Source organism: Melospiza melodia, unplaced genomic scaffold (genome assembly GCF_035770615.1).
Source record: "Melospiza melodia melodia isolate bMelMel2 unplaced genomic scaffold, bMelMel2.pri scaffold_227, whole genome shotgun sequence".
Lineage (NCBI taxonomy): Eukaryota > Metazoa > Chordata > Aves > Passeriformes > Passerellidae > Melospiza > Melospiza melodia.
In genome coordinates this window covers 31,347-46,271 of record NW_026948556.1, presented here as the reverse complement: position 1 = coordinate 46,271, position 14,925 = coordinate 31,347, and the positions used below count along the sequence as shown (strand labels likewise).

Below are 14,925 nucleotides of genomic sequence, written 5' to 3'. Positions count from 1 at the left end.
GAAGCTGGAGCCTGAGGGAGCCAGGCACACTCAGGAAAGGGCAAGTAGCTGACTTGCAGGGATTTGGCCCGCGTAACTCTGGATCACACTTTGGTTTCGGTTTACTTTATTGTAGCTGACCAAGAGGCTCCTCGGCACTCATGAGGCCCTCGGAGGCAGACTCATTTCAGGTGCAACGTGGATCCACGTCACCGATCATCCAAAAGATAAGTCGGGGGCCATGGCCTGGAGATGAGTGAATAGTGGGTTGGGAGTTCTTGGGGCAGATTTAAAAATGAGCAGAGGGAAAGGCAATCTTGTCCAAGGGCCTCTTAGGACAGCTAAAGGGAGAGGCTCTACTTTTGATGGCAGCTTTCAGGCGGGCAGTGCAGAACAGCTCCGGTGTGCGTCGTGTTGTCCGGTGTGCCGTGTTCCCTAGTGTGTCTTTGGGGTCCCTTTTGCCCTCTTCCCTCGAGGCCCCCACCACAAGCATGATGTGTCGTGTTTCACGTCCCCCTGTTTGTCACGTTCTGTGTCACGGGTGTCTGCAGGTGTTTGTGCCGGAGCTGTTCTGCCCTGCTGCATGGCGTGCTTCAGTAGGACAAACCATGGGGAGTTGGAATTTGTAATGTGGGGTGTACTTGGGCTCTAGATGGGATTTGTCGATGGACAAATGATTTCTGGAGCTCTTAAGTTATCCTTCAACTGTCTGCCTCCTTTCCTAACTTTTTTTTCAGATGCACCTCCTGAGATGACTACAGTAGTGCTGGAGGTTCCATCTTCTCAAAGGGTATAGGGTTCAAGAATTCATCTTGCAGAGAGTTATATCAAGTCCTGGCTTGTATTGTATGTACCTATCTTGACTTGTACACGTGTGTACTTACACAGCATGTAAGTGTGTCGCCTTATATGGTGTATGCTTACACCCTGTGTACACTTGCACTGTTTTCCTCAGCTTATATATTGTGTGTACTTACATTGTGCCATTTATGATCGGAGCTGCCCTGCCCTGGCACGTAGTCACAGTTAGGTAGAACATTTATCAAAATTTTACTGGTCATCTGTGTTCTATGGGATTTTGGGTACAAAATTTATCGGTCCCGAGCGGGGACAAGTCCTGGCTGTCAGATAGCCACTCATTGACCCTTCCTGTCATCTCACAGGTCCCCGAGCCTGCTGATTTCCCCAGAATCTACCATTTGACGTCAGGGAGCAGCAGCCAGAAGATGTGTTACAGCACTTTCTTCTGCGTCTCGAGTAAGGGATGCAGTGAGCGTGTAAATGGAAAGAGTGTGTGAGCGTGTGTGAGAGCATGTGACTGTGTCTGTGTCTGCTCGTCTCTGCATGTGTGAGCACATGCTGACTGGATTTAAGCTTGTGTGTGTGACTTGTGCTTTCCAGGTTTTGCAACTCATTGTTAAATTTAGAATAAAAAATCCCCAGCTGGGTTACATTGTATGTTCTGACATGGTATGTACCTATGTTGGCTTAAAACCCAGAAAAACAGACGAAGATAGGCAAGAAAAAACCCAGGAAAAAACCCCAAGATGGGTGAGAAAAAACCCAGAAAAATACCCCGATGCTGGGCAAGAAGAAACCTAGAGAAAAACCTGAAAATGGGCAAGAAAAAAAACCAGAAAAAAACAGGAAAAAACCCTGAAGGTGGGCAAGAAAAAACCCAGAAAAAAACCCAGAAGAAAATTCCAACAAGGGCAAGAAAAGACCCAGAAAACACCCAGAAAAAATCGCAACCAAAGTATAAATATAGAAATGTGTTTCAAATATATGCAGATAAATAATTTAACAATTCTTTATATAAAATATAAAATAACATAAATCAACACAATCCGTAATACTGCATATATCTTATTATAGTGTATTATAGGATATTGATATAAAATAGATTATTTATGTGTATCGTATCTTATTTATATAGTTTGTTATATATTACACCATATTGATATACTGTATGTTTTTTTAAGTAGTTTAAAATAAAGGGGGATTTTGTTTTTTATTTGGCAAAAGCAAGTGTTTTAGTATAAAAATTATGAATACAAATAATATAAAGCTAGAAATCTAAGTATAGAAATAGACAATAAATAGCTAAAAGTTAATATAAAAATTAAAAATATGTACCATATCTACTGCTACAACTTACAGATTAATTCTTTTTTAACTTATTTTTTCTTATATTATGTGAATAGGATACATATTATATATTATTATATTCACATTTATGTTTATATTTAAGCATTATATTAGTCATGCAAGCTATAAATATAAAAACAGTTCAATATAGTTTAAAAGAATAGAGCTTTTTATTTCTTTAGTTAGGATGGGATTTTTATTTTAAACAATAAAAGCATGATAGAAATGTAATTTCAAACATAGAAATATACAATCGATATAGAAAGATATTTATCAAACCAGAAAATATAAGTAAATATAAATAATAGGAACAGACAGAATATGTTATATAAATTACATGCTACATCAATGTCCACTGTAAAGATGCATGTGAAATTTTATATTTCTATTTTTCTTATTTATATTATGTAAACATGGCTTTAAATCAAGGGGGCTTGTTTGGTTCTGGTCGGGTAAGAGGCAGGTTTTTGGCATTTATTTCAGAGCAGTTTTTGTTGGGGGTCGCCCCTGTTATTTTTTGCCGCCTTCTCTGCCCGCAGCCCTGAGGCGCGCTGCGCCCCTGGCTGGGGCGGGCGGCAGTGCTGCCGCTTTGTGGGCAGAGCGCGGTACTGCAGCTCTCAGCCGCCAGGCAGCCGAGAGCCCGCCATGTTGGGAGTGGCGAGTTGCGGATGTCACGGAGTTTTTCTTGACCTTCTCAAGATGGCGGCGACAAGGGCTGGGAAGTCGAGGACCCGGCTCGGTCTAATCGGCTGCCTGCATGGAACACCGACGCCAGGGCGGCCCCGACGGCTTTTCATGTGGCATTTTTAGTGTCTAAGACACGGACTATGTGGTCAGCAGCGCTGCGGGCGTCCGTATTTAGGCGGGTTGCTGACAGGCATCTGCCTAATCGCCTATCTCTTCCGAGGGTCCTCTTTCACTCGCCAGCTTGGGAAGGGCACGTCGTGAATGTTGCGGACTTTCTTTGACCTTCTCAGGATGGCGGCGAAATGGGCGGGGAAATCGCACACCCCTGTAAATCTGCCCCCCTGTGGCCACAGAGCGGGATCGCATCCCCCGAGCCAGCGCCCTGCCCCTCGCCGCTGAGTGCCGGGGGCGGGGCAAGGACGCCGCTGCCGAGCGAGGGAAGGGCGAGGGGCGGGAGCTTGCGGTGGTCGGGCCAGGGTCTGTAAATGGCGGGGACGGGGGAAGGACATTCGGGAGTGCAAAGGGACGCGATGGCCGAGAAGAATGGCCGCGGCGGGGGGGGCCCGGCGGGACCGGTTTCGGCGGGCGGCGGAGGTGCGGTCGTAGCGCTCCGGGGCAGCGGACGGGGGCAGGCGAGCGGCATCGGAACAGGGCGGCAGCCCCCGAGCCCGCGCCCGCCCCGCTCCAGGCTCTGGGAGCGACCGCGGGCCGGACAATCCCGGCGGGGCGGCCCCGGGCAGGCGGCGGAGCGGGGCCGTGGCGCTCCCCGCCCTCGCTGCCGACAGCTTTGGAAGGTCGGGCCGGGCGCCCGTCCCGTCCCGTCCCGCCGCGTCCCGGTCTCTGTAAACTCCCCTCTGCCTTTGCAGGTCTGTGCTGGACAGTGGGAGAAAGGTCCGTGCTGGTTGCTGTGTCCTCGGTGAGCAGAGAGCTCTGACCTTGGCCGCATGGGCTGCTGAGTGCTGGAACAATGGGGATGCGCTTTTATTTATTTAGTGACCTTTACAGATTTATTCCCCTGTTTCAGGTGAGCGTGCATCATTGCCGGTTTGGGATTGAGTGAAATGCGCTGAGGAACCCAGTTCTGGGGAGGGAGGGAAATCCTCTCTTAACATTTACCAAAATCTTTTGTCAACTCATCACGGCAGGACAGCGTGAAGACTGAAAATGTAAGAAGATGTGGAGGGAAACAGAGAATCTGACAGTAGCATCGAACGTACAAGTGCACGAATTTTGCTTTTTTGCTTGGATTTAAACTCCGAAGTTGTAAGGAATTTGGGAATGAGAAGGGACCTTTCAGAAGAAGAAGGAGTTGTTGTTACAGTCCTGGCAAAAGCCTTTGTTCTAGCTAATAAAAGAAGTTAGTGAAGAAAAAAAAACACTTTTTTTTCTTTTTGTTTTTTAAACTATTATATTAATTGGTCGTATATGGTGTGTTGTTCTATTTCTTGCTGTTATTAACTCTGTGTAGATTGTTTTTTGAGTGAAGCTGACTTTGGATGGGTTGGTTTGTATTTGAGGTAGGAGTAATTTCAATAGGTTTCTTTCATAGACTTCTGATAGGTATTACTGCGATTTTGGTTTTGTTTACTGTATGTATAAACCTAGAGCTTTGGTAGGGCCAGCTGGGCTGCTGGAGTTTTGGGTGTGAATTTATTAGAGGGCTTTTGTTAAATGCAGTTTTTAATTTTTGAAATGTTTTTCAATGTAGTGGTTTTAAGGTGGTTTTTAAGAACTCGTTGTATTGTTTTATGTTGTTTGTAGTTGGTGTATGATAAGGGATGTGGTGTGACTTTTTGGACGCTATGGTTTTGGTGTTCCTAAGTTCTGATTTCTTTCTGGTTTGATAGTTTTTTTTATTTATATTTTTTGGGACAGGGGCATTTATATGGTGGGGTGTTATAGGCAATATTTTTTTAATTTAGTTCGTGGTATTTTTTAGTATTTTAATAATTTAGATTTTTTATTTTCATGGTTTTAATATTTTTTTAATTTTGTCAAATAGCTTTTATAGATTATATGTTATTATTTGTGCATAAAGGTAGAGGTTTTTTTTTAGTAATGTTTAGGGTCAGTTGTACAGTTTTGAGTGTAGTGAGTTGCTTTGCTTGAATTTTTACTGGGCGTTTTTATTAGCAGCTGTGTCATTTTCAAGGTGTATTTGGGTGTTTGAGATATTGGTGTAGGAGGCAGTTTATGATGAGAATGTGCGGAGGTTTAGGGCTACTTTCAAATCCCACTATCAGTTATTTACAGTTTGGTTTATTTCAGTTTTTATTGGGGTTCAATGTTGTGGGATGTTTGTTCTGTTAGTAATAGAAATAGGTTTTATTTTGCTGTGCTGCGATGGGATGAGCTTGTGCTGCGTACTGCTGCTGACCAAGGTACAGTATTTTTATGGCTCTGATGTGACAGGTTAATGAATTTATATGGTCTAATATATAGATGAAAATAGAAATAAATATAAATTTAAAAATAAATATAACATTACAGTGGTAAAGAAATCTAGCAATCAAATAGATAAATACGTAAAACTAATTGATATATACTATGTTACAATTATATACCATATATTATATAATCTATTATATATATAAACAAAGATATATATATATAGAATGTAAATATAAAAATGTTAAAATAAATTGGAGATTTTTTGGGGTTTTTTTAGGTTATAGGCTGTTTTTTTTTTATAAATAATATAAATAGAAATAATATAAAAGTAGAAATCCAGATATCGGTATATAAATTACATATTTATATATCTATAAACATTTAATATGAATAAATATAAGTAAAAGAAATACATATTATAAAAATAATAGATCTATTATTTTTTTATTAAAAGGTATTCTCTCTAATCTATCACATCTATAAGTATAATAAATTAAATTTGTAGATGTGAATAGAATTTTAACTATTGTTTAAATAAAGGGGTGTCCTTGGTTTTTATTTGGTTATAGGCAGGAGTTTCATTTTAAATAATATAAGTATTATAAAAATGTGAATCTTTATATTCATAGTTCAGCAATTTGAAATATATAATAATTATATAAAGAGAATCTTAACTAAAATATAAATATAAGTAAGTAAAATGCAGATTTGTAATATAGAATATAAATAACATTATATGGCAATATAAATTATAAATGGGAATAAAAATATAAAAATATGTAAATATATTTTAAAGGAAAGGGAATTTTTTGGCTTTCATTTCAGTAGAGGCAGGGGTTTTATTTTAAATAACATAAGTGTTACAGAAGTACAAATCTTGACACAGGAATACATAATCAATATATCAAAATATGTATAAAATATATAAATAAGTGCTTGGAGTAGATGTAATATAGAATATAAATTTATTTATAAATTGACATTGATAAAGATAAATGTATAAGTAAGCAATATACATTAGTATACATTGTAAATACAAATGTGAATATAAATATGAAAACATAAGGATATAGATTTAAATATCTTTTAAAAGAAAGGGTTGGGGTTTTTTTTGGTTCTTACTGGGTTAGAGGCAGGGTTTTTATTATAAATAATATGAATATGGATATTACTGTTATAAATATACATAGAAATATCAAATATATCAATATTGAGAAATATATATCTTGATTATTTAAGTAAATATAAATATCAGGAAGAGATGTAATGGAGAATACAAATAAGAGTATACATTAGTATACATTTTAAATGTACAAGTGAATATGAGCCTGAAAAAAAGATTATTAAAAAAAAATCCTGTCTCAAATTAAAGCCAAAAAGAACCCCTTTTTTTAAACTGAATTTCAATATTTTTCAAAATTCAAAGTGTTACAGAAGTAAAAATCCTAACACAAATAAATAATAAATATATGAAGATATTAATAAAAATATATAAATAAATATAAGGAATACTAACAGATGTAAAATAGAAAATAAATTTATAAAGTAATCGGACATTAAAAATGAAAAGTTAAACATTATACACACCAATATACATTGTGAATATAAATTTGGATATAAATATAATAAACATAATTTTTAAAAAAATTAAATACACATAAATTTAAGGGGTTCTTTTTGGCTTTTATATGGGTAGAGGCAGAGTAATTTTTTTAAAGAAAGTAAGTATATATTTTTGTTAGCATTTTTACTTTTGTAACACTTACAACGTAAAAATATGTATAAAAATAAATCAATACATTTAGGTATTAGGGATAGATGTAATATAGAATATAAATTTATTTATAAATAAAATGTATAAATAGACAGTATACATCAATATACATTGTAAATAAAAAGGTGAGTATTATTATGAAAAATATTCGTAAAAATATTTAAATATTTCTTAAAAGAACTTACTCGGTTTTGGTTTTTGTTTTCTTTTTTATCCTATGAGGTTAGAGGCAGGAGGGTTTTTTTTCTTCTTCCTGGTTGTTTTGCGGCATTTATTTCAGAGGAGTTTTTGGCGTGGGTCGGCCCTGTTTTTTTGCCGCGTTCCCTGCCTTCACCTTGTTTGAGAGTCCCAAGCACCTCCAGCAATATGCCACCAGGAACTTGGGCTGCTGACTTTTGCTTACCTGGGGAAAGGGTCAGCAGTTGTGTTCAGGAGCCTGGGGAAAGGTGTGGCCAGCTGTCTGCTGAAATTTCACCTTGCACAGGATGCCTCCCAAACCTAAGCTGCCGCCACCGCAAAGTCCGGCTGGTTTGAGGGTCCCAAATGGCTCCAGCAATCTTCCATCAGGAATCTGGGCTGCTGAGTTTTCTTCTACTGGGGAAGGGCTGGCAGTGGTGCTAAGGAGGCCATGAAGCGGCTGGCTGCCTGCTCAAATTCTGTATTGCGAAATGTGCCTCCCACACCCCAGCTGGCACAAGCGGCAACTCCAGGTGCTTTTGCCTCGGCACCTCTCTCCAGGCATCTGCCATCAGGAATCTGACAAGCTGAGTTACGCTTTGCTGTGTAATGGGCAGCATTGGTGTCCAGGGCCCATACTGACCTGCTTTGTGCTGAATTTCTGCATTGCACAGGACGCCTCCGAGACCCAAACTGCCACCTCAGCTGAGTCGAGCTTCTTTGAGAGTCCCAAGCGCCACCAGCAATGTGCAACAAGGAACCCGGGGGGCTGAGTTTTGCTTACCTGTGGAAAGTGTCAGCATTAGTGTTCAGAAGCCTGGGGACTGGAGGGGCCGGCTTTCTGCTGGAATTTAACATTGCGCAGGATGCCTCCCAGACCCAAGCTGCCACCTCACCTGACTCAAGCTCATTTGAGAGTTCCAAGCGCCTTGAGCAATCTGCCACCAGGAACTTGGGCTGCTGACTTTTGCTTACGTGGGGAAAGGGTACGCCCTAATGATCAGGGGCCTGTGGTCTGGAGTGGACGGCCGTCTGCATGCTGAAGTCCACCATTGCGCAGGATGCCTCTCAGACCCAAGCTGCCACCACCTCAAAGTCAGGCTGGTTTGAGGATCCGAAATGGCTTCACCAATCGGCCATCAGGAACCTGAGCTGGTGAGTTACACTTCCCTGTCTCAAGGGCGGCATTTGTGTACAGGGCCCAGGGGCCCTTAGTGGCCGACTGCCTTCTGAAATTCCGCATTGCGCAAGATGCCTCCCAGACCCAAGTTGCCACCTCAGCCGAGTCGAGCTCGTTTGAGAGTCCCAAGCGCCACCACCAATCTGCAATAAGGAACCTGGGGGGCTGTGTTTTGGTTACCTGGGCAAAGGGTCAGCATGTGTCTTCAGGAGCCTGGGGACAGGAGTGGCCGGCTGCCTGCTAAAATTTCACATTGCGCAGGATGCCTCCGAGACCCAAGCTGCCACCTCAGCCGAGTTGAGCTCGTTTGAGAGTCCCAAGCGCCTGCACCAATCTGCAACAAGGAACCTGGGGGGCTGAGTTTTGCTTACCTGTGGAAAGGGTCAGCATTAGTGTTCAGGAGCCTGGGGACAGGAGTGGCCGGCTGTCTGCTGAAATCTAACATTGCACTGGATGCCTGCTGGACCCAAGCTGCCACCACCGCAGAGCCAGGCTGGTTTGAAGGTTTCAACTGGCCCCAGAAATCTGCCATCAAGAACCTGAGCAGGTAAGTTACACTTCCCTGTGTCCAGGGCAGCACTGTTTTTCAGGGCCCAGGGGCCCTTAGTGGCCGACTGCCTTCTGAAATTCCGCATTGCGCAGGATGCCTCCCAGACCCAAGTTGCCACCTCAGCCGAGTCGAGCTCGTTTGAGAGTCCCAAGCGCCACCACCAATCTGCAATAAGGAACCTGGGGGGCTGTGTTTTGCTTACCTGGGCAAAGGGTCAGCATGTGTCTTCAGGAGCCTGGGGAGAGGAGTGGCCGGCTGCCTGCTAAAATTTCACATTGCGCAGGATGCCTCCCAGACCCAAGCTGCCACCTAAGCGGAGTCGAGCTCATTTGAGAGTTCCAAGCGCCTTGAGCAATCTGCCACCAGGAACCTGGGGGCTGAGTTTTGGTTACCTGGGCAAAGGGTCAGCATGTGTCTTCAGGAGCCTGGGGACAGGTGTGGCCGGCTGTCTGTTGAAATTTCACATTGCGCAGGATGCCTCCCAGACCCAAGGTGCCACCACCGAAAAGGAAGGCTGGTTTGAGGGTCCCAAATGGCTCCAGCAATCTGACATCAGGAACTGGAGCTGGTGAGTTACACTTCCCTGTGTAAAGGGCAGTATTGGTATACAGGGCCCGGGGGCCCTTAGTGGCCGGCTGCCTTCTGAAATTCCGCATTGCGCAGGATGCCTCCCAGACCCAGGCTGCCACCTCACCTGAGTCGAACTATTTTGAGAGTCGCAAGCTCCTCCAGCAATATGCCACCAGGAACTTGGGATGCTGGCTTTTGCTTTCCTGGGGAAAGGGTCAGCAGTAGTGTTCTGGAGCCTGGGGACCGGAGCAGCTGGCTGTCTGCTGAAATTCTGCATTGTGCAGGATGCCTCCCAGACCCAAGCTGTCACCACCGCAGAGTCAGGCTGCTTTGAGGGTCCCAAATGGCTCCAGCAATCTTCCATCAGGAACCTGGGCGTCTGAGTTTTCTTCTTCTTGGAAAGGGTTGGCATTGGTGTTAAGGAGTCCTCAGCTGAAGCAGCTGGCTGTCTGCGCAAATTCTGCATTGCCAAATGTGCCTCCCAGACTCAAGCTGGCCCCAGTGGTAACTGCAGGTGCTTTTGCCTCGGCACCTATCTCCTGCCATCTGCCATCAGGAACCTGGAAGATGAGTTACACTTCCTTGTGCAATGGGCGGCATTTGTGTCCAGTGCCCAGGGGCCCGTAGCGGCCTACTGTCTGCTGAATTTCCGCATTGCGCAGGATGCCTCCCAGACCGAAGCTGCCACCTCAGCCGAGTCGAGTTTGTTTGAGAGTCCCAAACGCCTCCACCAATCTGCAACAAGGAACCTGGGGGCCTGAGTTTTGCTTAGCTGGGGCAAGGGTCATCATTACTTTTAAAGAGCCTGTGGGCTGGCGTGGCTGTCTGTGTGCCTTCTGAAATACCGCATTGCACCGGATGCCTCCCAGACATAAGCTGCCACCTCAGCCAAGTCGAGCTCATTTGAGAGTCCCTAGCACCACCAGCAATCTGCAACAAGGAACCTGGGCGTCTGAGTTTTGCTTACCTGGGGGAAAGGGTCAGCATTAGTTTTCAGGAGCCTGGGGATGGGAGTGGGCGGCTGCCTGCTGAAATTTAACATGGTGCAGGATGCCTCCCAGACCCAAGCTGCCACCACCGCAAAGTCAGGCTGGTTTAAGGATCCCCAATGGCCCCAGCAATCTGCCATCAGGAACGTGAGCTGGTGAGTTACACTTCCCTGTGTAAAGTGCGGCATTGGTTTTTAGGGCCCAGGGGCCCTTAGTGACCGGCTCTGCTGAAATTCTGTATTGTCCAGGAAGCCTCCCAGTCCCAAGCTGCCACCTCACCTGAGTCGAGCTTGTTTGAGAGTCCCAAGCTCCATCACCAATCTGCAACAAGGACCCTGGGGGGTGAGTTGTGCTGACCTGGGGAAAGGGTCAGCAGTAGTGTTTAGGAGCCTGTGGACCGGTGTGGCCAGCTGTCTGCTGAAATTTAACATTGCGCAGGATGCCTCCCAGACCCAAGCTGCCACCTAAGCGGAGTCGAACTCGTTTGAGAGTCCCAAGCGCCTCCACCAATCTGAAATAAGGAACCTGGGGGGCTGTGTTTTGCTTACCTGGGCAAAGGGTCAGCATGTGTCTTCGGGAGGCTGGGGACAGGAGTGGCTGGCTGTCTGCTGAAATTTCACATTGCGCAGGATGCCTTCTCAACCCAAGCTGCCACCACCACAAAGTCCGGCTGGTTTGAGGGTCCCAAATGGATCCAGCAGTCTTCCATCAGGAACCTGGGCGTCTGAGTTTTCTTTTTCTTGGAAAGGGCTGGCATTGGTGTTAAGGAGTCCTCAGCTGAAGCGGCTGGCTGTCTGCTCAAATTCTGCATTGCCAAATGTGCCTCCCAGACTCAAGCTGGCCCCAGTGGTAACTGCAGGTGCTTTTGCCTCGGCACCTGTCTCCTGCCATCTGCCATCAGGAACCTGGAAGATGAGTTACACTTCCTTGTGCAATGGGCGGCATTTGTGTCCAGTGCCCAGGGGCCCGTAGCGGCCGGCTGTCTGCTGAAATTCCGCATTGCGCAGGATGCCTCCCAGACCGAAGCTGCCACCTCAGCCGAGTCGAGTTTGTTTGAGAGTCCCAAACGCCTCCACCAATCTGCAACAAGGAACCTGGGGGCCTGAGTTTTGCTTAGCTGGGGCAAGGGTCATCATTACTTTTAAAGAGCCTGTGGGCTGAAGTGGCTGTCTGTGTGCCTTCTAAAATACCGCATTGCACAGGATGCCTCCCAGACGTAAGCTGCCACCTCAGCCAAGTCGAGCTCATTTGAGAGTCCCTAGCACCACCAGCAATCTGCAACAAGGAACCTGGGCGTCTGAGTTTTGCTTACCTGGGGGAAAGGGTCAGCATTAGTGTTCAGGAGCCTGGGGACGGGAGTGGGCGGTTGCCTGGGGAAATTTAACATGGTGCAGGAAGCCTCCCAGACCCAAGCTGCCACCACCGCAAAGTCAGGCTGGTTTAAGGATCCCCAATGGCCCCAGCAATCTGCCATCAGGAACCTGAGCTGGTGAGTTACACTTCCCTGTGTAAAGGGCGGCATTGGTTTTTAGGGCCCAGGGGCCCTTAGTGACGGGCTGTCTGCTGAAATTCTGCATTGTCCAGGAAGCCTCCCAGTCCCAAGCTGCCACCTCACCTGAGTCGAGCTTGTTTGAGAGTCCCAAGCTCCTTCACCAATCTGCAACAAGGAACCTGGGGGGTGAGTTGTGCTGACCTGGGGAAAGGGTCAGCAGTAGTGTTAAGGAGCCTGTGGACCGGTGTGGCCAGCTGTCTGCTGAAATTTCACATTGTGCAGGATTCCTCCCAGGCCCAAGCTGCCGTCACCGCAAGGTCAGGCTGGTTTGAGGGTCCCAAATGGCTCCAGCAATCTGACATCAGGAACCTGAGCTGGAGAGTTACACTTCCCTGTCTAAAGAGCGGCTTTGGTTTTCAGGGCCCAGGGGCCTTAGTGGCTGACTGCCTTGTGAAATTGCACCTTGCGCAGGATGCCTCCAAGACCCAAGCTGCTACCTCAGCCGAGTCGAACTCGTTTGAGAGTCAAAAGCGGCTCCAGCAATCTGGAACCAGGAACCTGGGGGGTGAGTTTTGCTGACCTGGGTAAAGGGTCAGCAGTAGTGTTAAGGAGCCTGTGGACCGGTGTGGCCAGCTGTCTGCTGAAATTTCACATTGCGCAGGATGCCTCCCAGACCCAAGCTGCCACCACCGCAAAGTCAGGCTGGTTTGAGGGTCTCAAATGGCTCCACCAATCTGACATCAGGAACCTGAGCTGGTGAGTTACACTTCCCTGTCTTAAGGGCGGCTTTGGTTTTCAGGGCCCAGGGGTCCTTAGTGGCCGACTGCTTTCTGAAATTCCGCATTGCGCAGGATGCCTCCCAGACCCAAGCTGCCACCTCAGCCGAGTCGAGCTGGTTTGAGAGTCCCAAGCGCCTCCACCAATCTGCCACCAGGAACTTGGGGGTTGAGTTTTGCTCACCTGGGTAAAGGGTCAGCAGTAGTGTTAAGGAGCCTGTGGACCGGTGTGGCCAGCTGTCTGCTGAAATTTCACATTGTGCAGGATTCCTCCCGGGCCCAAGCTGCCATCACCGCAAGGTCAGGCTGGTTTGAGGGTCCCAAATGGCTCCAGCAATCTGACATCAGGAACCTGAGCTGGAGAGTTACACTTCCCTGTCTAAAGAGCGGCTTTGGTTTTCAGGGCCCAGGGGCCTTAGTGGCTGACTGCCTTGTGAAATTGCACCTTGCGCAGGATGCCTCCAAGACCCAAGCTGCTACCTCAGCCGAGTCGAACTCGTTTGAGAGTCAAAAGCGGCTCCAGCAATCTGGAACCAGGAACCTGGGGGGTGAGTTTTGCTGACCTGGGTAAAGGGTCAGCAGTAGTGTTAAGGAGCCTGTGGACCGGTGTGGCCAGCTGTCTGCTGAAATTTCACATTGCGCAGGATGCCTCCCAGACCCAAGCTGCCACCACCGCAAAGTCAGGCTGGTTTGAGGGTCTCAAATGGCTCCACCAATCTGACATCAGGAACCTGAGCTGGTGAGTTACACTTCCCTATCTAAAGGGCGGCTTTGGTTTTCAGGGCCCAGGGGTCCTTAGTGGCCGACTGCTTTCTGAAATTCCGCATTGCGCAGGATGCCTCCCAGACCCAAGCTGCCACCTCAGCCGAGTCGAGCTCGTTTGAGAGTCCCAAGCGCCTCCACCAATCTGCCACCAGGAACTTGGGGGTTGAGTTTTGCTCACCTGGGTAAAGGGTCAGCATGTGTCTTCAGGAGGCTGGGGACAGGAGTGGCCGGATGTCTGCTGAAATTTCACATTGCACAGGATGCCTCCCAGACCCAAGCTGCCACCACCGCAAAGTCAGGCTGGTTTGAGGGTCCCAAATGGCTCCACCAATCTGACATCTGGAACCGGAGCTGGTGAGTTCCACTTCCCTGTGTAAAGGGCATTATTGGTATACAGGGCCCAGGGGCCTTTAGTGGCCGGTTGCATTCTGAAATTCTGCAATGCGCAGGATCCCTCCCAGACCCAGGCTGCCACCTCACCTGAGTCGAACTTGTTTGAGACTCCCAAGCTCCTATAGCAATATGCCATCAGGAACCTGGGCTGCTGAGTTTTCTTCTTCTGGGAAAGGGCTGGCAGTGGTGTTCCGGAGGTCTTGCCTGGAGTGGCTGTCTGCCTGCTGAAATTCCGCATTGCGCAGGATGCCTGCCGGACCAAGGTGCCTCCACCGCAGAGTCAGGCTGGTTTGAGGGTCCCAAATGGCCCCAGAAATCTGCCATCAAGAACCTGAGCTGGTGAGTTACACTTCCCTGTGTAAAGGGCAGCATCTTTTTTCAGGGCCCAGGGGCCATTAGTGACCTGCTGTGTGCTGAATTTCTGCATTACGCAGGATGCCACCCTGACCCAAGCTGCCACCGCTGCAGAGTGAGGAGGCTTTGAGGCTCCCAAATGGCTTCAGCAATCTCCCATCAGCAACTTGGGGTGCTGAGTTTTCTTCTTCTGGGACAGGGCTGGCATTTGTGTTCAGGAGGCCCTGACTAGATTGGCTGGCTGCCTGCTGATATTTCTGCTTTGCCAAACGTGCCTCCCAGACCGAAGCCGGCACCAGTTCCAGCTCCAGCTGCTTTGTCCTCGGCACGTGTCTCCTGCCATCTGCCATCAGGAACCCGGGTGGTTGGGTTACATTTCCCTGCGTAATGGGCGGCATTTTTGTCCAGTGCCCAGGGGCCCTTAGCGGCCGGCCGCCTGGTGAAATTCCGCATTGGGCAGGATGCCTCCCGCACCCCAGCTGCCACCACCGCAAAGTCAAGCTGGTTTGGGAGTCTCAAGTGGCTCCAGCAATCTTCCTTCAGGAACCTGAGCTGCTGAGTTACACTTCCCTGTGTAATGGGCAGCATTGGTGTCCCGGGCCCTTAGTGGCCTGCTGTGTCCTGAAATTCTGCATTGGTCTGGATGCGTCCCAGCCCCAAGCTGCCACCTGTGCCTAGTTGATCTTTTTGAGAGTCCCAA

The 14,925-nt window shown here is 47.1% G+C and overlaps 1 long non-coding RNA gene across 2 annotated transcripts; it reads left to right on the top strand.

Annotated features, from left to right (window-relative positions):
- Positions 1–3,203: 3,203 nt before the first annotated feature.
- Positions 3,204–4,184, top strand: LOC134433609 (uncharacterized). Of its 2 annotated transcripts, none has more exons than XR_010031670.1 (3): positions 3,204–3,291; positions 3,681–3,838; positions 3,960–4,184. It is a non-coding gene; the product is annotated as an uncharacterized LOC134433609 (long non-coding RNA). The 2 variants fall into 2 exon arrangements; XR_010031671.1 differs by lacking the exon at positions 3,204–3,291 and adding an exon at positions 3,323–3,408.
- The last annotated feature ends 10,741 nt before the right edge of the window (positions 4,185–14,925 follow it).